The following is a 25,953-nucleotide window of genomic DNA, read 5'->3' on the forward strand; positions in this document are numbered from 1 at the left end:
TGACCGTATGAAGTAGATTGTTTGAGGTGTAGATAGTTGACCGTAGATTAATGCTTGAAGAAGTAGATTGTTGAAAGATAATCGGCGTGGCGGTAAATAAAGGCATCAAAATAGGAAAAGAAAACTATTTATTGTTAATTAACGTTTCGCCCTACTTTGCAGGGCTTCGTCAGGGCTGTCTGATGATAGTACAAAGGTCAACTACGCCGTGTGTGTTTATTCATATTGGAAGAAGATAGCTGACCGTATGAAGTAGATTGTAGAAAGATAGTCGGGGTGGCACTCAATAAAGGTATCAAAATAGGAAAAGAAAACTATTTATTGTTAATTAACGTTTTATTATTAACCAACAAGTTGTCCTTTGCATTACAATCAGACAGCCCTGATGAAGCCCGGCAAACTGGGGCGAAACGTTGGTTAACAATGAATAGTTTTCTTTTATTATTTTGATACCTTTATTGACAGCCACCCGGACTATCTTCGTACAATTTAATTACTTATAGTTACGTCATATTGGTAATCAAATAGTTAGTAAGAGGTGCCTTATATAAACAAAATTTATATTTATAAAACAGAAATTCAGAACTCAATAATAAGGAACATAAGCTGGATAAATTACGCATAACATTTTCATTTCCTTAAACTTGTCTAGACATTTATCAAAAAATTAATGAAGGTTGGGGACGCGTTCAGAACTGGTTTGTTGTGGTACCGTTGGGCTTGTTTATAATTTTTTTTTTATTATCGTACAGCTAATAATTGGCATTTAATTATGATTCAATTCTTTTCATATATTTTTTACGTGTGGATTATTAGTATCCCGAAGTGTAAATAAGTCATTCTCCAAAGCTAAGGATATCTATATCCTCACGAAAATTACACGATCATCTTGGTTTTTTTCACGTTCAACTTGATTTTGAAACATTTCTGATACCAAACGGAATTCTTCAATTTTTTCCCACTTAGTCATTCCTTAACACGAGATATACTATCTAGATTTCTATGGATTATTCTACACTTTTCCCAACTAACCAGTTTTCTTTTAAAGTATTAAAATAATATATAGATTAAAGAGTTCTCATATATCATCTTTTTCTATTATCTTACATTTACGTATACTATTGTCTTTAGCAAGGTAAAACAGCATTCGAAGTTTAACTCCGGACTGCAATGCACATGTTCTTATGGTTTAAAAATCTTTTTTTTTAATACCTTTCCCAAAATGAATTGTATGAACCATTACACAATAAAATAATAGAATACATAAAACATATTTTTTTGGTTAAAAAAAATATTTATTTTTCAATGTGTGTCATAACTCAGAAACACAATAGGGGTATTCATGATGTTGTGTTAAATGTAAAATGTTTTACCATGTTAAATGTTATAAGTATAGGATTGTGAGCAGCCCTGTTTAAAGTCTTAGTTTAAAGAGCTCTTAGCGGATTTTTTGAGCGACTTGATTTATAATCTTTCCTTCCAAAACTTCATGTTATTGTTTAATTATATGTTTTCACTAAAGTAATTTATTACAACATGCCTAAATTGAGTGAAAAGTGGAAGTTCTGTAAAAGTTTGGCTCCTGGGTGTCTTTTTGATCTTCTAACTTGTGAGGAAGAGAATCAAGATGAGCTAATTGACCACTGTCATTACATTATTATTATAGTCATCCATTGCTTTATTAGTTATAAATACATCAAAAATAGTACTAACACAATTAAAACACAAACTGCAAGCAAGTATCCTAACACGACTACAAATAAAATAGTGACAAACTCAGCTGGTCTGTTGCGTGACGTCATTCTCCATTTAACAGATCTAGTAACAGACTCTCAACCTTGTTACATGTTATAGCGTTTTAACATGGTAAAAGAAGGAAATATTTTTCTATTAAGATAAGTTTTTTTATTTACCACGCTTTAACATGTTAAACTAAGATCATAAATACCCTAAATGTAGCTTCTACCTCAGAAACAATAAAAATGTGGGGATTCCTACCCCAGGAACATCTCACAGGTGATGTCAATATCCCCAGGAACAAATTCACTCGCTTTTTCTTGGCCTTACTTGAACAGCTTCTTCTCTATAATTTTGAAGTCTCTTTGGTTCGGTTTAACCCCTGTTGGAACGTCTTTCTAATTTCTTGCTGTAAACATACAGAGACCGTAGAAGGTACTTCTTGTAGAAGTACAGAGGGTATTTCGCTACACTGCTGTCTGGTAAAAAGAGTGAAAACATGGTCAATTTGAGTAAACAAATTTGTTCCATTATCACTCCCTAGGTTCAATTAAAGCCCCCCCATAAAACACACATGTTAAGGTATTTGATTAAAGTAAAATCATGTAATAACATTTTATGCAATCTATAATCGGGATCCACTGTAGAATGATTTTTATTTTTTATTAAATACCAAATATGGCCTGATGGACCATACAAAAGACACCCGTCATTACCAGAGAAGACTCCACAACAGTAGTAAATTTGTGAAGTGTAAATTGTAATTGCTAATATGTAATGGTAATTGTGATTGTAAATTTCTCACTTTGTAATTTCAACTGTATTTGTATTTCATGTATGTATGTAAATTTCTCACTTTGTAATTTCAACTGTATTTGTATCAATGTAAATGGCTATATGATAAATATAATTGTAAATGGCCCGAGTGGTCGAAACACTTAACTATATACAAAGTTATAAATAAAAAAAATTAAGATTAAATAAATAGATAAAAATAATGATTCTTAATGGAATATAAAAGTAAAGTTAATAACAAAAATAATGACATTTATGTATTTTAAAAAATAAATAATTGATTTCTAATGGAAAAAAGAAAGTGAATTTAAGATAATGAGAAAAAAAATTTAAGATAAAATGAAATTATGTAGTGACAATAACAGAACTGATAAATATAGAATTTCTAAAAGGATATCCTGCAGCTGCCTGGACTTCAGTCTTTGGGTTGTGGTTGGATTCCCATGTTGTGGGTTACTGTTCCTTTAACTGTCGGTAACTGGGAGTGGAACTTTTTCTTTATGCAATCCTCTATTGTCTCCATTTTTAATTCCCGATGCAATTCGCTGTTTCTTACAAACCATGGAGCACCCACTACAATTCGCTGTTTCTTATAAACCAAGGAGCACCCACTGCAATTCGTACGACTTTATTTTCAGAAGATTGTAAATGGTTTTCCTTTTCGCAAAGCATGCCGCTACCCAGACTTCAGAGCCATACATTAGCAGTGGCCTGAGAATTGTTTTAAAAATAAGAATAACCATTTCTGGTTTTAATTTGGATTTTATACTTGAGATAGGATATAGCATTGCTTACTTTGCGTGGTTCGAGTTAGTTTCATGTTGATATGGTGATTCCAGATAAAGCGGCAATCTAGGTGAATAGAATAATATTATTAACAACGAAAAATTACTCAGATGACCACTCCAAAACCCATTAGGCCTTGGCATTAAAAGTTTGGAAGATTATGTTGAATGTTATGTTATTGTGAAGTTACAACAAATACGATCTCACACGATCGGGAAAAAGAAATTATGCAAATTCAACTATCGGTACTGCTTGTTTAACCTTTAAGCGAACTCATGAAACCTCCAGCACTTGTCTGGTCCCTTTTTCAAGTCCGTCTGAATGTTTCAAACTGGAAAACCGGCAATGTACCATAGTCATCCTTACTGTATTATATATAGCCCACTTTACGGTAAGTGTATATCTGCTTTTCAAGTTAACTAGCAATTGAAATATGATTAAAATGAAAACGATTTTCCTAATACCTACTAAAAAAAAAAACTGATTTATTTCTTCCACATATCAACCACATCCATCAGCTAGTAGTATATGTAAATATGCACGTATTTAAAACAGATCCAAATTAGTCATAAATTCTGATTGGGATATTTGACAAATCTAGACACTAACAACTAAAACATCTACGTATAATAACTTTTTTTATGAGCTGTCACTCGTAGAGGTGCCAACTTGCTCCTACCCACAAGCACTGCTTTAATTCGATCCAAATGCCCACCTACGTCAGTTCGTCATCTCGGCTCTTCTTAATTACTCATCCGTCATAATTAGCCCCTTATAATAAATTATATCTCCTCTGATTGATACAAATAGACGTCGGTGTCTGCCTTAGAACATCGGATCCTACTTTTAATTGATTTTAATAATGAGGCCCTGTTAATTTTTTTTTTATCATCGTTTTATACAAAGTAAGCTTTTCAATAATTACTATATCTTTGGCCAAGAAATCAGTTTTAGCGTCCTGAAGATAAAGTTTGATCAGTCGACACTTTAATCCAAGATGTTTCAAGTGCAGTAGTACTATTTTTTTACTAACACCACAAAATCGTTAAATTAAAAAAAAAATTAGTGATTTAATTATAATTATAGATTTTCACAAAGATGCAAAAAACAATGAACCTAAAATTTACATAAAAATAAGGAGAATAAGAAACAAACTTTTTCGCAGTCCTCGAGCGAATAATAATGTTTCCCGTTAAGAGAGTTTTGAAGGGCATGAAATAAGTGAAAATCTGTTGGGGCAAAGTCTGGTGTCGTTTTCTTCCGGGTCTGCACAGACACGTGAGGACGGGTGTTATCGTGATGGAAAACTATGCCTTTGCGATTAGCTTATGCTGGACGCTTTTGCTCAGCTTGACGCATGCATGATATATGTTAACCGTTTCTGCGATATCCCGTGTCGTGAGGGTTGTCTGTGACCAATGCTTGGATTTGATCATCATCAACAGTTGAAAGACGACCCGAGCTCTTTGGGTCTTCCAAGTCAAAATTTCCGGTTCTGAACCAAGCAAACCACTCACGGACGGTGCTTTCTCCTAAGTCATCATTATCATACACAATGCATATTTTCTTAAACGTCTGACAGCGGATTTTCCTTTTCGGAAATAAAAAAATCATTAAATGAAGAAAATGAATTTTCAGCAACCAAAATACCACTTAAAGATAAGGAATCTCGGTTGAAACTGATATGCATAAAAGCACCTTAACTAATCCTTTTTTGGAATATATATACTTTATTGGTCAAGTAATCATGATCTTACAAACAAAGAGAGGATTAAATTGAAATACTGAAAAACGTTACGAACTTATTTTACAACCCAATTCAATTAATAAAATTGAATAAAAAAATAACCAAAACGTTCAATATATATGATCAGCAAACTATTAAATTGGGGATGTCCAATAGTAAAAAACTAAACTCATAGATAACTATCATAAAGGATAAAATAGTGAAATTGGATAAACAAGGTGTGATTTACGAAATAAGCTATAAAAAGTGTAACCAAATATACATGGGAAACATTAAAAAACAAAAATAATAATAATGAGATTATATCAATATGAAAATAACTACGATAATACAAAAATAACAGTGCTGACACATCACAGCATAGTAAAAAACAGTTTCGTTGTTAAAAATCCTATTATTTTGGAAACTGAAAAAAATAGCAGAAAGCTAAAGGAGATACATCAAATATATCAAAAATACAGTTAATTACAAAACTGACACAAAAAACAACATGAATTATGCTGACATGATAAATAAATTGCAGTTACGATAGTTTCCAATTTACTACCATCTTTAAAATAAATTAATTATGATGTTAAAAAAACAAGGAAAGATCTTCAGCAATAGGTTGACTACAGTAGTAGAGGATTTAAAGAAATTTATGTTAGGGACATTAGTCCAGTGTGATAGTGAAAATAAAATATAAAAAAAGTATTTAATTTTTTGAATTGTTGAGGTGAAGAAAACTTCCAAATAGAATAAAAACTATTCCATATATTGCTTGTATAATGTTTCGGGATATTATCTCATATTCATGCACTATTGTATCCTTCTATTTGTAATTTTTCAATTTCCATTCTTAAATCATGTCATCTATGCTTATAATCATGTCATTTAAACTATGTTTGTATAGATGACATGATTTCAAAATGGAAATTGAAAAAATACATGAATATATGATCCTATTCCGAAATGTTGTAGAAGCAAACTATAGAATAGTTTATATTATATCTGGAAGTTTTCTTCACATCAAAATTTTAAACAAATAATATAATCGACGTCCTAAAAAAAAAAAAAATAAAAAAAAAAAAAAAAATAGATAGATAGTATTTAATATGGATATATAGGACTATATTTATACTTTTTGATCTATATAAAATCCTGAAAATTTGCAAACGAAGGACAGCCCGCACTAATATTAGCAAACGGTACATGAGGACAAAACTGGCCCAGGTAATGGCATTTGCGAATGACCTTGTCCTTATAGGAGATAATAAAGCTGTAACTGAATGGGAAGCTGAACTGGAAAGAAAGGGAATGTCTGAATGTTACCATCAATGTTAGGAAAGCAAAGTAATGAATATAGGCCGGGAACAGGAAAACATTAAGTACTTTGCAAAGGTGAACCAATAGAAATGGTGGACGAGTACACTTACCTAGGAACAGTTGAATAGGTTCAGCAGGAATGGAAAGGTAGAGCCAGAGATATCCAATAGGATAAAAAAGGCAAATGCAATATACTACCACCTCTGCAACACAGTTATAGGGAAGAGGGAGGTAGAGAAGAACGTTGAATGAATTTATGAAGTACATATCTTCAAAGCTATATACCTATTTACCCTCCTTTATGGAGGCAAAAGCTGGGTACCACTTGATAAGCATCTAAGTAGAGTCACTGCAATGGAAATGAGATACCTTTGGATAGTGGAAGACCGAACTAGGAGGGATCGTATACGAAATGAGAGGACAAGACAGGATATTGGAACTGTCTCCATAAAGGATACCATTGAAAAGAGACAACTCAGATGGTTTAGACATCTCTGTCGGATGAGTGAAGACAGGGATCCAAGAAAATATTTTGAGGCCAGACCAACAAAAAAAGAAAGGGGAGATCCAGAATACAATGGAAGGACTACGTCTCCAGAGTGGGAGAGAAAAGAGGGAAAAACTGAGAGGCCATCAGGGTGCTGGCTCGGGATAGAGGGGCATGGTTTGGCTAGAGGCACTAAGGAGGAAGAGAAAGGAAAATAAGATATAAATATATCAATTTGTATTTACAGGTTTGAAAAGACGTTAAAAACAAATACAACTTTATTATTCCTTAACAAAAGTTTTTTTTGTTTACTTTATTGGAAGTGACATTTTTTTTTTTTTAAATTTTTCACAACTTAAACTCAATAAATGCAATCAATACTCTTTCTTTCTTATTTTACACGAAAAAAAATATCGATTGGCATATAAAAAGCACTAAATACACGCGGAACAAAGGCGGATTGGCAAGAACCCTAGAACACTTGTCTAATATTTTTCCAACAAGTATCACCAAAAAAAAGGTTTCATTGAAACCAGTGATCCTACGAGTGTAGCCTCCCCTTGTTTGTACAGAATACCTGAACCCTTCATGGTTTTATAGCGGATTTTTATTAGTGATTTACTGTATGTATTTTTTTGATGAAATGACAAGGAAAAGACCCGTCTTTGAAATTTCCATCCATATTTGCCGTGTTTTATGATAAAGTAAATAAATTTAAAAAATGAGAATTTATATTTTTTTAAATTATATTCACTGTTCCAACGGTAACGTGACCGGAAGAATACTTGGATTGATGATATCTCTACTTCTCGTCATTTCCATTTATTTATCATTACAATTAACAAATATAAATTATATTACTTCATGGAAAAAAAACATATCCTTCATACTTTTTTAAACTTTTAAAATGATTAACATTGTATTTAAATATATTATAATATTATAATAATATTTATTTTATATAACCCACGAATTCTTCTCATATCCAATTCTTTCAATACTAAATCCTTCTTGAAATCCTCAATACTCCTTACTTTGTCACAAATAAAATTATATATAAAGACCTTAATGTTCTATATGTAACCGATCTAGCCGGGACCAGATATCATTCCTTCCATTATAAACTTCTTAACCATCTTAATTTGTAATTAACCTCGTTCAATTATTAAAATTTAATTACCTTTAATATATATCATATTCGTTGTAAGCTCCAGTCTGTACTGCTATACTTTGGTCACTTGTTAAAAATAAGATTTGCGTATGATTATTATTAACTTCTATGTCTATTAATTATTATTTATTTATAGTTATTTTGTTAAATATATGAACATAATATTGTTTGAATATAATCTAAAGTTTACAGCGTTTTCTACATTTTTTTTTTTATATAAATAGATTATTTTCTTTCTTAAGGCAATTAAACCTTTCGTTTTATTTAATTTTTCACGTTATTAAAATCAACTTTATATTTAATAATCATACTATTGTTTGGTAAAGCTGTTATTATATTTTTTATATATGCTATGCTTTTATTTTATTTTTTAGATTTTAATATTTAGATGTTTCTCCTTTTTTTTTTTTTGTGTGTGTGTGTGTGTGTGTGTGTGTGTATTACTTACACTGAATTTTATCAATTACATCTCTTTTGTCATTTTTATCTTCTATATTTCTGAGGCGATTCATTTATTTATTGTAATTATATAATCTAATTGTGTTCATATTTAAGGAGTACATTTTATTAGTTTATATTTTAAGATTTTTGTATTATTTTTTCCTTGAAGTAACATAATTTAAATAACCTTGATAATCTTTGAAAAATAATTAATATACATAAAATTTTGAACGAACAAATAAAACAATTCTTCGAGTTAGCTGTTTAAACTTTAAAGTTATGTCTTAGTTAATATTTCTTCAAATTCGGTCTCATTCGTCGTGACCAATAATTAAAGTTATTTTCTAAGCGAATCGTGACTTGAAGGTTATGAATGACACCGATAAATACTCAGGTGATTCCCATTGATGAACAATATTCTTTGTAAATCACTTGATGTTATTTCAAGTGTTTTATACAAAGTATTCAGAACTCCGACATGAATCTGAATTATATTTGGAGGAATAATTATTCTTGTTCACCTCCAGCATAAATACGAAGCACCTATACCTGCGATAGTTTATTACTGTATAATTAATATTTTATTACTATACAATTAAATCCTTGTTTTGGTCAAAAGGCTTGAATTCAGATTCCATTTCCTCGACGTCTAATGAATTTTAGGAGTAAGTCGGAGTCGATGTCCAATTAACCTAAAGTAATGCAATCATCTTGTCAAAGATAATTTATATAAGATCTTTTTAAATGAATTGCTATAAACTCGAAATAATGCTATATCACTTGGTGAAAGATTTAATCAAAGTTAAGCGGTATAATGTATGTAGAATAAGTCTCTGCATAAGTAATTTATTTATCAAATAAATTAGAGGTTTAGTTCAGAAAATAATTTTTTTCTGCAATGATTATTCTTTGAGTTATTATTACATGAAATAATCTCTATCACCTGCATTTATTTCTTGAAATTATGATTTATTAAATTAAAACAATTATTATTAATATCCGGCTTTTCTCGATATTGCGGGCTGAGTATTTGAGGTGGGGGACCTAGAAGTCCAATCACCTTCAGATTTTGTTTATTTATTTATTTTCTCTTTTCAAATATTTAAAACCTTTCGCACTATACGTGCTGTGTCTAAGAGAACCGACTGTTGAGCCTCTCTTAGAACATCAACAGGCACCCCCAAACATTCACTGTAGATTTTGGTACGAGGCCATTGGTGGATATTATGATTGGAGTTGTGATAACTCCCTCCAAGTGATGCAGTTCCTTCAATTCAATCGCCAATTCCTGATATTTCCTTAGTTTTTCTCCCACAGTAGAGCTTATATTATTATCGTTTGGGATTCCAACATCAATAAGCTCCGTTTTCTTTTTTCTTAGATCAATAAAGAGGATATCTGGTTTATTATGGCGTACTGTATGGTCCGTAATTATTTATTATTATTATTATTACATGGGCGACAGAACATGGAGGTCTAAGTCCTCGCACGATGTAATTCCTAATACATCGCGCGTTTCTTGATGTGGTTTTTTCGTCGGGTGGGTTCGTCACTCCAACGCCTATTTTTTGTGAGTGCCACCCATTGGCTAACGGGCCTCACAAATGCCCGGGGGGAGGTTGTGAGTGAGTTTTATATTATTTCATGCTTGAAAAAGCCCGGGTGGGATTGGGACTCGATCTGACAACCTTTGGGTTGGTTGACTGTCGTGTTGTCACACTGCTACCGATGCCCCCTAAATGAAATAAAACAATACATTTATGAATCAGTAATTCCTTAAATAATAATCTGTTAATTGATATTTCACTATTTTTGTTTAAACCACAAAATTGATTAAATCATTATTTCTGAAAACACAAAATTTCTGAAATAACATTTAATCCTTAAAATCCAAACTCCTTCATAAAATCCTCAATGCTAACTAATTTATCACAAATAAAATCAGCCATAAAGACCTTAATGTTCCATTTGTAACCGATCTAGCATGAACCAGATATGAATCCTTCCATTATAAACTCCCTAACCATCAAAACCCTCGAATTTCTAACCTTGCTTCTTCATCTATTCCTGACAATCCTTCGAGGCGCCTGAAAATATGGCCTAAGAGTAAAAATATGATGAGAGTGCTACCAATGGGGAGTTTCTCTACATGCCTGTATCACTCCATTTTTATATTACATCAAATTTACTTTACAATCAAATTTACAAATAAATTACAATAAATAATTAGTAAATAAAAACATTTAAAATCCTTGAATATTAGATTTAAATTAAATTTGCACGGATATAGTTTACAACCGCAGCAATTGTTGTAGCCAAGGCGATGATATAAACTGTATGGTAGTGGCCTTCACAACATTATCTATTATTCGTCGCAGTAGGTCTGACTCGATAGTTAAGTTTACATGTAGCGGCAGTGAAGATAGAGTCACTTATAGTCGATAATTCGTTTACACGGTGATATTGTACACAAGTGTCGTAGCCACTGCAATGATGGAAACTCTGTGATAGTTGCATTATTAATAGTTAAGTCAGTATCTACTATTGGTCTATTAGGTCTGACGTGATAGTCAACAGTACATCCGACCATAGTGAGCAACTATTTTGCATGGTAACAACCGTAGCAACTGCAGTGTTAGAACTATATGATAGTTGCCTTCATGACAGTAGCTACTTCTTTTGCATTGTTGTCGCAATAGTTAGGTCTGGCGTATTACTTAATAGTACATGTAGTTCATTGGAGCTACTATCACGATAAACCCCGTTTGCAAGGTTAACTTTATAGCAACGGCATCAACAGGACATTAGGTCGGATCCTAACGAATCTTTTACAAAATATAGTAGAGCCTAAATTTTATAAATGTTTTCCTTGAGCTAAGTTGAGCCATTACTCAGTCATATTTCTTGCTAAGATTCATTTATAAAACATATTTATTAAAGAACTTCGATAGTGTAATATCGGCCTAAGATATTGATCCACTGACTCCGAAAGAGATGTTAATAAGATGACAGGAGACAGAAGCAGAGACCAAGAAGAAAGAAGATAGTTGGCCTTGAACAGATTCCCGTAAATTAACGTTGGACGTCAAGGAACCGGTTGTTGTGTCCAGTGCGGAAATGGTTCAGCTTCTGTCTTGAAGTATTAGATCATCACAGCTGAGGCAGAATGACAACTCCCATCTTATATTTTATTTATGTATAGAAACCTTCCAGAAGGAATGACAATTTAACTACGAAGCGGTAGTAATCAGAGGATTTGAAGGATTTTCTAAGGCGTGGTTATTTAACGTTCAGCTATTTCTAATACCAGTGATGTAGAATAGCTTCCAATTGTTATATTGCTACTACATATTCGACATTGTACTGGTTAACGAAGTGAACCGAACAGAATAAGTTCATTTTTAATTAATTTATTAGCATTGTATGATCATACGAGGATGGACACCTATCTTAAATCTGCAATTAGCTACAAGAGCTACAGCTTTGGGAGAACTACTTTACATATTCAAAGTTCTATTTTCTTTTTATTTACTTACTGCAGTATATGTAGAACAGTTTCGCAGAGATGTACAACTGAATTTATTTAGGTTTCAGGCTTCCGAAGTGAGATATGCCATTTCTGATCTCCTTTATAACCCTTTCAACATTTTGAGTCCTGGAGGTACATGAATTGTTAGGTTCAGCGGTTAGTTATTTACCTCCCATGGGGTTTCCTTTACAAATCTTCCAATAATAATTTTCAGTGGATGAAAGCTAAATATGTAATAATATGAAGTTTCTCAGGTCGAATGACCATTATCTCATCAGGTGGTACTTAACATCCTCACGATTCCATCATTGCAAGGGAGAAGAATACCCCGCTGTGCGTTCGAGAACACGACTTGATGAAGTACATGTCAGAAGAGAGGCAATGCACCAACTGCCTTGGATAGAGAGTTCAGCTGAAGTAGGAACTACTCTCTCTGTTCCAGAAGAGAAACTGCAATGCCCTTCAGTTCGCCCATTATCGTATCCTCCAGCTACAAAAGCGAGTTAGTTACCGAATGCTAATGCGAAATTTGCCTGATACTATTAGATATGAAATATATTGAAAGGTTATAATTTTGTTTTATTTTTTCTCCCTTGTTATTTATTTTTAAATTATAATTTAGTATGATCAAAATAAAATAAATTAAATTTTTTGAACGAACAAACAAACGATTTTGATTAAAATTATTGTAAATAGTTGACCGTTGATTAATATGAGGAGAAGATGGTCGGGGGCGTGGTCAGCAAAAATAAACAAATAAACAAAACTTATTTATTTGTGCTGACGTTTCGCCCTATATTTTAGGCCTTCATTAGGGCTGAAAAAACAAAACGAGATAATAACCTTAATTCAGAGACTAAAAAATATAAAGAAATAATAGTAATTAAATTTGAAAATAAATTAATTAGATAGTAGTAGATTGACACTAATAGAAGATAAAATATAATATAGTAGAGGTTAGAATTATACGAAATAAATGATAAAAAAAAAACAATATCTCTCTATACTGTGTATAATCTGAACATCCTATACAAGTACTTCTACATTTATCTAATTTATTTGCCTATTGTAATCATAGACAAGAGAATAGATGATCCTTTCAGTTTACTTTAAATATACATATATATAGTATAAAAAATCTTACCCTTTTTGATGGTTAGCGAAAAAGTGGGAAAACCTATAGCTGTCACTTTCTTACATCCTAGCTTGTTAGTTGTTATCTTTTTTCAATCAATACTGGTACTTCCCTCTCAGTTTATTTGTTTTTTTATTAATATTTCCTTTTTATTTGTTACTATGACTCACATCTTCCATATTTACTTTACCTATATGATTACCTTTTATCTCTACTTCTTTACTATATCTACAACTATTTCTAACTAGTATTTATCTACAATTTATAACTCAAGTTCTGTATTTACAATTCTATCCCACCTGGCTGTATTTATTGCAACTATTTTTCCATCCACCTATATTTATACTTCCTTAACTTTAGCTTATTATTATTTCTTTTATATATTTAAAATTAATTTTACATATTTTCTTATTTTCTCTGTAAATTTATTTTAATGTTCTGTCACTTCTTACAATGTTCGTATCTTGTTTTTCATTTAACCCTTATGAACCCCTATAAAATGGGGCGGAACGTTGGTAAGCATTAATCATTTTTTTTTTTTACTATTGTATGAAGCATGGCTTTAACTACCAGGCACACATTCACTTTTGGTTGGCTGGTTGGGTTTGAGTGGACTGTATATTGAAAAATAAGACATGATTAAATAAAAAGGAGGTGGCCGAAATAAACCATTTTTGGTTAAAAGGGGTTAATTAACTTAGAATAACTGAGCTATGGACAATTGTAAATATAATGAGTTGGTTGATGATGATGTGGATGTTAACTATTGCTAGGTGTTTTTTGTACTTTAATGACCACCACCCAGAATATCTTCCTACAATCTACTTAATACAGTTAACTTTCTTGTTTCAATAAAAAAAAAAAAAAAAATGTAGCAATCATAAGACTGGCCGTCAGAAATGAAAATTATGCAAATAAAAAAAATGTATCAACATTTTATTAATAACGTTCATACGCTCCCTCTCATAGCTTAAGGCCGAAAATACTGATTAGTTCCAGATAATAATCATTAGATTAAAATAGCCACATCTTACGTTAAGTACATAAACATTTAATAAATAAATAAACATTTCTAGCTGGGAAATGTTTATAATACAAAATATTTATAATAACAGGAACTCACTCACTTGGACCGGCGCTAACGGGGCGGTTAATCTCCTGTTAGTTCCTACCCTCCTATTACAATCTAAACATTTTACCGATTGGCTTGTATTTGCCCCCCCCCACCGTTTCCGTTTCACCCTCGCATCACGAAATCCATTTATTCCACTATAATTTTTTTTTTGGAGTTCTGGAACCTCAGGAAAGAAGTATCACTTCAAATAAAAATTAATGGACTATTTACAGCTGTAAGGCTTTGAATTAATGAGCATTGAATTTCATATTTTATTGGAATGGAATTCCATGCAAATACTATCATATTCATTTGCCTGTAATTTAGTTCGACTAAAGCAAAACATAAATAAAATTAAAAATAGAAGTATTTATAAAAATATTGAAACATATCAATTTACTTTCCAATATAAAAATATATTAATTTAAAAATGAGTTGTAGTAAACAGATTCTAAAAGACCTTTGAACAAATAAAAAATAATAATAATAAATGGAAAGATGTATAAGTATTGTTTATTCCTTTGAACTAGTATAAATTGAATTTTATATAGTATTGAAATTTTAATTTATGCAAACATTGAATTAATCATTATCTTCAAATGCCATAAATTATTTTTTATCCACTTAAAAATGGCCGAGGTTCATTTCATCTATGTCGGGTCTTTGGATACGGTCATTTTGTATGCCCACATCTCAGTATGAAATGTCACCTTTTTTTGCCACGGGATATCGGAATACAAAGGTAACCCGCATCAAATTAATAGTTAAAAGTTCATGGGCTGTATATTTTGAATTGATTAGATGAGTTATTTCCTCTTTTTATCCATTTGATGAGATATATTCAATCTCGTTTTATGTTTTTCAATCCTGAATGGCTAGACCTTGACCGCTTATTGCAAATTGACAAATTCAAGGCTTTCTATTCGAATCCTCCAACAATAGTTTTTAAAAGAGAGCACATTAAATAAGCAGTAATATAAAATTGCAGTTTCTGACCCTAAGAATGATGGGAAAACATGAACGATTTTCAACACTCAGTAGTGATAACGATTCATTGTGAAATCTTCCAACGGAAGAATGGCCATTGAATGGTAGAGAGACGCTATTGGAGGAACAATTGTAACTAGCAGCTTGGTTTGATATTGTTCCTCCTTCAATGGGCTGTTGGTTAGTGACGGCTTGCATCGGAAACGTGACCAATGAATTTATCTATTTAGGCTGCCTCTTCCGCTAGACAGAGGCAACCATTACAAAAGCATGCTTCCGGTTCTATAAGCTGAACTATCTCATTGTTTTTACTTTTCCACTAGAAACATAAGTTTGGGTAAATTCTTGAATAATTTCATCAAAATTAATGTTCAACGCACCATTATAATAAAAATGGTACATTGTAACTCGGATGAGGTGTATCCTGCAGCATCTTGGGAAATAAATGTCTATATATTCATCTGTTTTGTTTATACTTTTGTCTACCTTCCGTTAACCCTTCGATGTTGTCATTGCCCATTCATTCGATGTTTATGTTATTCCCTCTTTTACCTCTCCACCTATACTCATCCAGTTTTGCACTTTTTTTTCTGATCCCTCCAAAACAAAAATAGACTTGAATTAGCAAATGCATTATGTGAAGGAAAACATAATTCAAATTGAGTGCTACCTTTTACTCCCGTGGGTACTTGAAGGTCTTCGAGAGATACTTATCTTTGTATTGAGATGCTCTTTCTGCTGAAACTCTTACTATAATATCTAGAGGTGATGGGATTAATTGTGAACAGATAGATAATTAATAAATAAAGTAAACAAAATAATAATAAGAAGAAAGAAGAAGGAATGAAGAGAAGAAAACAAAAGGAGGTGTGAGAAGATGTTTTTTTGCTCTGGCCACCAGTAAGAGTGAGCATTTCTCTCTCTAGTACACTTCTAACGTGACATCTTTTTTGTTTCATTCGAGCATTTTGCTCGCATGGACATCTCCTAAGTTTTTTATTTTAAACCATGATCCTAAGCAAGAAGATATTAGATCTATTACGAAATCTGGATTCTTCAGCCTCTGATGAAAGAGCTACAATTTATAATTTCAATTTAAAATTATATTGAAAGTAATCTTAAAGATTTGTTTCATCATCACATACAATTATATTTTTTTAAAAAATCACAAATCGTCTACCATGAGATAAATGTTCAAGTCTTGGGAGACAAAAATGCAGAACGCTCCAGCCAGGTTAACAAATAAATAAACAGCTTCTTGACAGCAAATAAAAAAATGTAAATTACGAAAAAAACGAAAACATAATTTATAGAATAAACGGTCACTTGCTGGAGGAACGGAATAAAAATTTCATACAAGAATCGGTTTCATGGCATATTCCTATTTATTATTATGTTCGTATTTAATATTTATTTATTACCAATTGTATTAATTGGTAATAAACTAAATAACATGGTTGGTCCCTTCGTCGCTCAGACATTAAACTTGAAAATTGGGTTAAAACCTGTACTTCAGTAAAAATATATTCGAATTAAGCTATTAATAGAAATAGGTGTAGATTAATTTCTGTCAACGGTTTTTTAGGTAAAATTACGATGGTCAAAAGTTTACCAATCTTTAAGAAACCGTAACTCTAATAAAACAGATTTTTCAAAATGGCCACTGTATATTTTTAGTTTTATTGTCAATAACTCCTAAAGTATTGCAAGAAGCTGAAATATCATAATATACTACTTAATAGTGTGTTTTATGAGCTTAAATTTGAGCCAAAATAGAGTTCTTTATGATCAATAATTACCGAGAAACAGTTTTGTTTTTTTTTTAAATCCAATATTGTTTCAAAATAAACAGAAAAATCATTTTGTGAAATTTTTTCAGAAAGTATAATGAAAACTATTATTCTAGGGAAAATAATCATTATAAACTACTTTATTTTGTACTACAGAGCTTCGCATTGATCCCTAATAGAACTCTTTGCTATCAATAGTTTCTTAGATAATTTTTGCAGATATTTTGGAAATTGCTACTCTTTCAGAGATGCTCATTATAGTGTATTTAACTAGTTTCAGATTGAACCATTATAGACTTCTATACTTCAAACACTTCCTGAGATATAGAACTTCTGTCAAGATATGAATTTTTTTCGATGTACACAGTACAATTTCGAAATTATATAATAATATTAATAGGCTAATAAATATAAAGGAATAAAAATACCTATGGTTAATTATATATCACCAGATAATGTATTAATTAATTAATAATCAACTTCTTTGAAAAACTATATCACAGAATACATTGAACACAAAGTATTTTAGCAGAGCTGAATTTGAATTTCAAAAATTTGCCATAAAGTTTGATAATATTTGCCGAAACATGTTCATAAATGCTCTTTATTATTTGGAAAAAAATATTGGTATTTTAAAATCTGCACCTCGAAAAATACTAAACGCAGTTTTAGTTTGACTAGGGCACTACTCAAAAAAAAGTTTACTTTTTATCATTTATTTATTTATTTAATACCAGATTGTTGGCCTGGTGGTTCTTACATTTTTAATGTAAGAGGTATATATATATATTTTTTTTTGTTTATCAATTGATTATGGTGGCTATAGTCTCATACAAAAGACATCCCTAACTATATACAACGTTATAAATATAAAAAAAAGATGAAATAAATAGATTAAAATAATAATTCTTAATAAAAGATAAAAGTAAAGTTAATAATAAAAACAATGACATTTACAGGTTTAACAAAATAAATAATTGACTTCGAATGGAAAAAAAAGAAAGTGAATTTAAAAAAAAAGATGAAGAGAAAAAGAAATTAAGATAAGATAAAATTTTAGAGTGACAATAACTGTGAGTTAATATTGTACAATTATATGCTTGAAAAAATTCCGGATTGGGCTGGGGACTCGAACTCGCAACCTTTGGTTTGGCAGACAGGCGCGTTACCACGGTGCTATTGTCACCCCCAATAACAACTCAATAGCAAGGAAAAAAAGCGAAATATTTTCATTGAAAATAGGTATCTGTATATAAACCAAAATGCACTGTACTACACCTGGGGCTGATTAATGTATTCCATTAACATTCCAAAATTGAACATGAAATATATCTCCATAAACAACTTGCTATATTCCAAAATTTGCGTAATTTTATACTTTAAATTTTACTAAGCTATGTATTAAACCTAATTGTAATACATTAAGGATTATTACCTATAAACTTAAAAATATATGGCGCCCATTTTGAAAAAATCTGGGATATTAGACCTACGCACCCTCAAGGAGTGGTAAACTTTTTAATATCGTCTTTTGCAAATACTTTTAGATTATAATCGACTGAATACAATTATTTTACTATAAATTCTAGATTAACCTGTAATTATAATGGACTGCTGGGGGAGTTTTCATACATTTCATATATCGTTTATTTTCCCAATACAAATTATCAATTTTTTTTTTATTTTTAAACTATATAGAATATTTTAATATGCTCTTAATTTTGAATTTATTGGATTTCATTAAATTACGGTGAAAAGATTTAGTAATGAAATAGCTTCATGGAGATTGAAGGCGCTATAACTAAACCTATTACAATTCTCTCTTGGATATTCCAGACATGGCCTAAGTTAGATGCAGATTTGATTGTTATTGCAAATGAATTAACATACAATGAAGGAGAGCAATTAAAAAACATCTGTTATAAAGTGATTGTTTCAGCACTTATCTCAATCAATTACGTACCTACATTTTTTTTGGTTCATTTTGCTAATTCATGAAAAAGTCATGTTGAGTATTGTAGTACATTCTACCCTTTTTTTTGTAATGCTAAAAAAATTTGAACGGATGATTGGGGTTGCGGTTAGTGAAGAACACAAATAAGTAAAAAAAAACCTTAATTTAAAGCCTTCATCAGGGCTAAGAATAAACAACCACAATGAATAAGAAGAATTGCAGAATGATTAGAAAATAAAGAAAACAACTAACATTATGGATACAAGCCAATTTTGAAAGACATATATGGTCTAAGTATTATAAAGCTGCATGAGAAAATTAATAACAAAATGAAGTATGAGGAAATAACAAATAATACATATGAAAATCTAGTTAGCATATGTATACAGAATTAAAATTATTTAAAATAAAGTGATGAAAAAAGTGGGAAATAAAACATATATGTAGGTAATTAAATATGTAAATAAAATAACAGGATTAAAGAACTAAAATATAAGGCTAGATAATACAAAAAGGAATAAAAAAACATGAATTATAAAAAAATTTTAATTTAATAATAATCATTAAAAATTAATGTTATGGAAAAAACAAAGATAGAAAGAAATATATGTAACTAATAAAATATGTAAATAAAATAAAAAGGTATACAAGACAAAAGAAGTAATAAATAAATATGACAATAATAACATGTGGTGAACTTAATAATGAGGGTAAAGAAGAATTAATAAGAAACGATTAGAAAAGGAAAGGTATAAAGAAAGGCGAGCAAAAAAAAAAAGAAATAAAACGTAAAAGATATAAATTGAAGAAAAAAAAATCACCGAAATATATATGCGTAAAAACATTACATAAAATCAGCGTAGAAGATTTTAGAAGTATGGACTGATCTGAGACTCCGATGACATAATGAATTACATAAGAGAGAGGCTACTGATGAGAAAGAAGAATCCAATCCTCTGCCAGGTGAAGAAACTCTACTACGACTCTGTAGTAAATCGTAATTATTGTAATTACAGAAATTCTGGCCGAAACGTAGTTCTTGCACTATATATTTTTTTGTTCTTTCTTCTTTTTTTTTTTAAATTTTAATTTTACCTTGGTACACCGCACCAGATTTTTCAATATTGATTTAAATTTCCTTCCCATCAAATTGAAGAAATGATTTAAGAAATAACGATATTGGCAAATACCGTATAAATGTTATTAATCAAGAACTGGAAAAAAATAGAAGAAATCCAGTACTCATTATGGAAATTCTAGGGATGGGGATCATCACCAAAACGTCAAATAAAATTACTAACGTATTTATTATTAAAGATACTTTTCATCAGGAGGCCTCGGTGTAATTTTTAAAAAAATAGAACTTAAAAATGTATCGAAATCTGGTACGTAATTCTTTTTTTTTTATTTATAAAATTAATACCATTACCACCTGATATCTTAGAAAAGTATTTTATTTTATTATATAACTTTATTATTTTGTATTATAACTACTTATTTTGATGTTAGGTAACGTTTTGAAAAACTAATATTCATACTCTTAATACCAGTGACCCGTCAAGGAGAGAAATACTGAAATTTCTAGGAGCTCTGCCTTCTACACGGGGGTTGCAAAGCTTGGCTTGGAATTCACCAGGCAGAATGAAAATATTTTATATAGGTGTGAATGTGTGTTTATTTTATTCTTGCTTAAATTTAATTCTCTTGACTTAAATTATTTTTGATTTATTTAAATAAATAAAATTTTATCCATTTTAGTCTCAAAACATTTTTATTCCATTTATAAGTCCGACGTTTCACCAAATTCGGCCATCTTCAAGGACAATCTTAATAAAATTTTGGAACCACAACATTTTAAAATCTACTTCATGCAGGCTATTCTGCCCGGGTCATTTCTATCAGTCCTCAGATTAACCTAATTAGTCAATTTTTCAAATTAAATTAAAAATTTAAATTATTTATCACAGTCAACAGTAAAATTGATCACAAAGCTATTTAATTACAGACCGCCACTTTGTTGTGATAAATTTTACTGTTGACTGTGATAAATAATTTTAATTTAGTGTGAAAAATTGACTAATTAGGATAATTTGAGGACTGGTAGAAATGACCTGGGCAGAATAGCATGCATGAAGTAGTTCTTTAAATGTTTTGGTTCTAAAATTGTCCTTGATGATGGCCTAATTGGCCGAAACGTTGAAATTATAAATGAAATAAAAATGTTTTGAGAATAAAATGGATAAAATTTTATTACAATATATATTTTTTTTTAAACTGATAGATTTATTTATTGATATATATTACAATCTGCCACACAGTTGTGGACAATAGGTAATAGTGATGAATGATCTCATACATACTAAAATTTAAAAAAAAATAAATAAATAAAATAAAATAAATTTAAAAAAAAATCTCTTTTAAAATATATACAAACAAAAGAATAAACAAGTTTACAATATTAACCAGTCTCAAGAAAGTGTTAAGATTATAAATAAAATTTTTGATTTATTTTATTATATTTTTGATTTAGATTCATATTTTATTTACATAATAGTTAAAATAGAATAATAATAATTAATAAAAATCAGTAAATTTTCTTTCCTTGTTTTAATTCAGTGAGTAGTAATCTTATCATTTGCATTTTTTTTTTATTTTGTTCTTCTATCTCTTTATGTATTGTATGAATGAATATTTCAACACTATTCCTTAATACCCTTAATTTGGAGCAGATTGTATTAATTATCTTTAATAACTATTTTAATAAACTTTTTTCTCATTAAAAAAGAATATCCATACTAAAAATAGATAACATTGCATACAAACTATTATTATTTTTAATATATTTATAACCGGTTACTGCTTACCACCTAATAATAATTATCATTATGATGATGCTAGAATGCAACAGATGTTGCACAGACTCACTATCTAGTTTGGTTCGAGATAATATAGTATTACTAGCAGTGAAGGGTTCGTAACCAGCTTTCCTTACTGCGTTTCTGTACTGCGGCCAGCCTAGGTGAAAAAGGCGATCCGTAAAAGGTCGTCATGGAGGAATTTTGTAATAGGGTCACGTTTTACACTCCTATATCCATCTGGATTAATGTTCCACCTCCGTTTGGAATACTTATTTTAGAAACGAGACTTTTCCTTGTAGTGTCATCCTTTATTGCAATTTATCGTTTCTTTCCCATTGAATTGAGAGTACTTATTAAAGAAGTTTAGGGCTTTTCTCTTTTTTTGATGTCTTAAAAACAAATATTTTTTTTTGCCCATTTATTTTAACTACAAGCCATTTCGATGAAACAGCGATGAATATCAGAATATTTTAGATCTGATAAAGTTATATAAAATTACTTTTCTTCAGGACAAAATTCTCCAATGAGGATGCTATGTGCAAATTCATTACGTATTATCGCATTCAATTATTATTATTATTATTTCTTTTCTTTTTAAATATCTTGGCTCCTCTGTTGAAGCAATATTTATAAATATGTTTAAATAGTCTGCTATCGTCCTATTAGTTTCTCGTTTGCCTTTCAGTTTCTAAATATGGGTTACTTGATATTAATTATAAATTAATTAATTGAGTCCCTTGTTTAGATCTCCACTCATCACATCAACCCTTATGAAGAACTACATTGTGGGTCGAAACGTCACCAATGAATAAATAATTGTGAATTATTTTTTGTTTCTTTTGAACCGCAGCCCTGACCATCCCTATCATTTTTGTTGTATCATCTCAAATATAAATTATTTGTACTATTTCAAAAATTATTTATAATTATTCAAGCGTGATGACAAAATACACTATGAAATTGAAATTGTTTATCGCACAGAATTTGTTTCTGTTAAAATATTTAAAAAAAATAATGAAAGAAAATAATTTTGTATTATAGACATTTCTTTCTAATTCATCAATTTTTTTTACTATGGCTCATGCTCCCCATTGTGAATAAATCCATCTCTAGAGAGGGATTGTTAAGATTCATTTCTCGGGACCGCGAAATAAATACTGCCTGACCTAGGAGGGAATCGAAACTGCAACATTCTAAACCAAGTGCTTTAGGACCCTCGCTCCAATGCGCTCAGCTATCGGTTTTTATGGAATTCTTTTTCTTTATTTTCTTACCTAAGTTTCTTATCTAAGTAGCCCGTTCTACCTTGTCGAAAAGCCCATTGGCAAACTTTGATTTATTTTACCTAATGTATAAAGAAAGTTTTAAATTTACTTAGTTAGGGGGGGGGGGAATTGGTGATCAAGTGTGATCCTGTATATTTCATATAAACTTAAGTGAAAGTAGAATATGACTAATGTCATAAGAACCATAGAAAAAGTAAAACATTTATTTTCTCCTTTATTTATGGTTCAAATTCTTTCATACTTCATTTATATTTTGTTTTATCCATTACTTCTCACTTCTGGCAATGAGAGATGGTTAACGATTTCAAATAAACAAAATTGAAGGTATTTTAAAGGAAGCGTTATTCGAAAATTTGGCATTTCGAAACCTTTTCAATGAGGGTAATACCTAACTGATATTAAATACCACTTAATTATAAATTTATTACAAGTGTTTAATCAAAATCATTTATTACTTAATTACCAGAGCAAATGATTATAAAGTATAAAATTGATTATATAAAGCGGAATATTGGGTAAGTCGATTTTAGGTACAAACACCATTCTGCCGGACTTTATAATTATTGCTATTAAAAGTTTGAAGAAAAAAAATTTGGAGATGAGCCAATAAATATGAGATTATTTATTCACTTACCAAAACAACTGAATCTGTAATAATAGTTTAAGGAAGTTTTTGTTGATTCACACAAGGTATTTGTCTATCATAAGGGCCATTGATATTTTTTTTTTAATTCTACGCGTTCCTGAATCCTTTGAACAAACAGCTTATGTTCAAATATAGTACATTTAGAATAATATAAAATTAATATTAACAATAATATTGTTATCCTTAATTTTTTTATTCTTCGGGACTTCTCCCATGGAGAAATCAAACTTTTTCCGTTAGTCTTAGGCCGGAACCCCTATAAAATTTCAAATAGTTGAAACCTCATATTTATTTCTTTTCAATATTTAGCACGCTATTATTTTCCGACTTATTTCTTTCTGAATCGCAAGTCGAGAAAAAAAAAATGTTATTCCATTTTAACATTTCAGCATTTACTTGTAGACGTGGGCCGAACAACACAAGTGTGGGCTGATCCAATGGTAGACTAATAATCGCTTCCTCGAAATCAATTACAAAAATTTAAATATGCTAAATTAATTAAATATAATTATATATAAAGTAGGCATTCAATTTACATTTACACGCAATGAGCATTTTAAGTGTTGCCGTATGATAGAAGGGATTGATTGCTCGACGCAAATATCTACATTGGTTAACTGTTGTTCATTGTTTCATAATGCACTTACAAAAATGTTTGTCTCTATAAATACTTAATCACATATCATGGACTTAAAATATCACTCTATTAAAAAAAAATATATCAAACCATATCAATTAGCACAACAGGAAAAAATATACCACTTTAAAGTGAGTTGTAAGCAGTTAGAAATAAATATGAATCAATCAATAAATGAAAACTGCTATTATAAAAAATAAAATTTATATTTCAAAATTATTATTTAATTTTATTATTGTTAATTTATTGCTTTATAACTGTCTCGATAAAACAACGCATACTTTATCCTCGACTATTCATATAAGCTTATTATAACAATCCATTTATTCTAACTTTATTACTACTACTACGATTTTATTTTATGTTATTTCTAAATTTTTATTTATTCATGATTTCGTTCTCATATTATTTATTATTTTATCTTCAATATTATTTTAAATAGTCAGTAAAAAAAAACCTATTACAGTCATAGTAATAACTTACAGGATAAAAATTACTAACATTTATAAATTTTACATATTCACCAATTGCACCTGATAATTGTTCCATGTATCGCCTACTACCTGCCTCGTCTCGAGTTTAAGTCTATTTTCTAATGTTCTGGGCTATCTTTGGTTTAAGCAATAAATTAACAATAAATTCAGATTAAAATGATGAATTTATGGACATGGAATCAGTAGATGTTGACTCTGAATGAAAGTTTTAATATTATGATAATTTATGAAAATATATTAATTACGGAAATATCACTGATAGAAGCATTGTTATAAATTTTACAAGCTATGTTATTTTTATTATACAGTTTTTTCTTTAACTTTAACACACTGTCCCGCATATTTTGTATTTTAAATAAATCATAAATATCATCAAAGCTCTACTAAGGAAGATACACGGAACTAGGATTATAATTTAAAACTTGTTTTCATGCTGACTGAACTTTCATATTTCTTTTTTTATTTTGAGCCTGAATTGTACAAAAATATGAAATGTTTATAAAAAATATTTTTTTTATTGGATTCTGCACTGATGCCACCTGTAGGTGAAAATAGGCACTAACACACAAAATTGAAGTGTGGATCACGGCTGTTATTCACAATACTTTTTTTCAAAAAATACATTCATATAGTGACTACGCATATTGAACTGAAATAAAATGTGTACTTGGTGTTAATTACTTACATTACTCGTTCCGTAATTAAATAAAACAATGTGTAAATTTTGCAAGTCACTAAAACCACACGCCTCCAATAAAATTATTATTATGATTAAAATTTGTGCAAAAGATAAATTCTTATTTATTTTACAGCTAAACAATAGTTCAAAGGAAGCTGTCTAGGTACACTGAAGAAGTTAAATAAATCCACTTATTTTTTTAATATTCTCAATGTTGTGTCACCTTAAAAGTTGAAGATTAAATGAATAAGATTGAAGGAATATTTGAATATTCCACTTACACCAATTACAGTAATTGTAGTTGGTATTCATAAATCCATATAATAGTTCAAATAAAAAATTAGTTATAAAAATATTTACAATTAGTAGTTGATT

This window comes from Halyomorpha halys, unplaced genomic scaffold (assembly GCF_000696795.3).
Source record: "Halyomorpha halys isolate HHAL.00 unplaced genomic scaffold, Hhal_1.1 Scaffold1101.1, whole genome shotgun sequence".
NCBI lineage: Eukaryota > Metazoa > Arthropoda > Insecta > Hemiptera > Pentatomidae > Halyomorpha > Halyomorpha halys.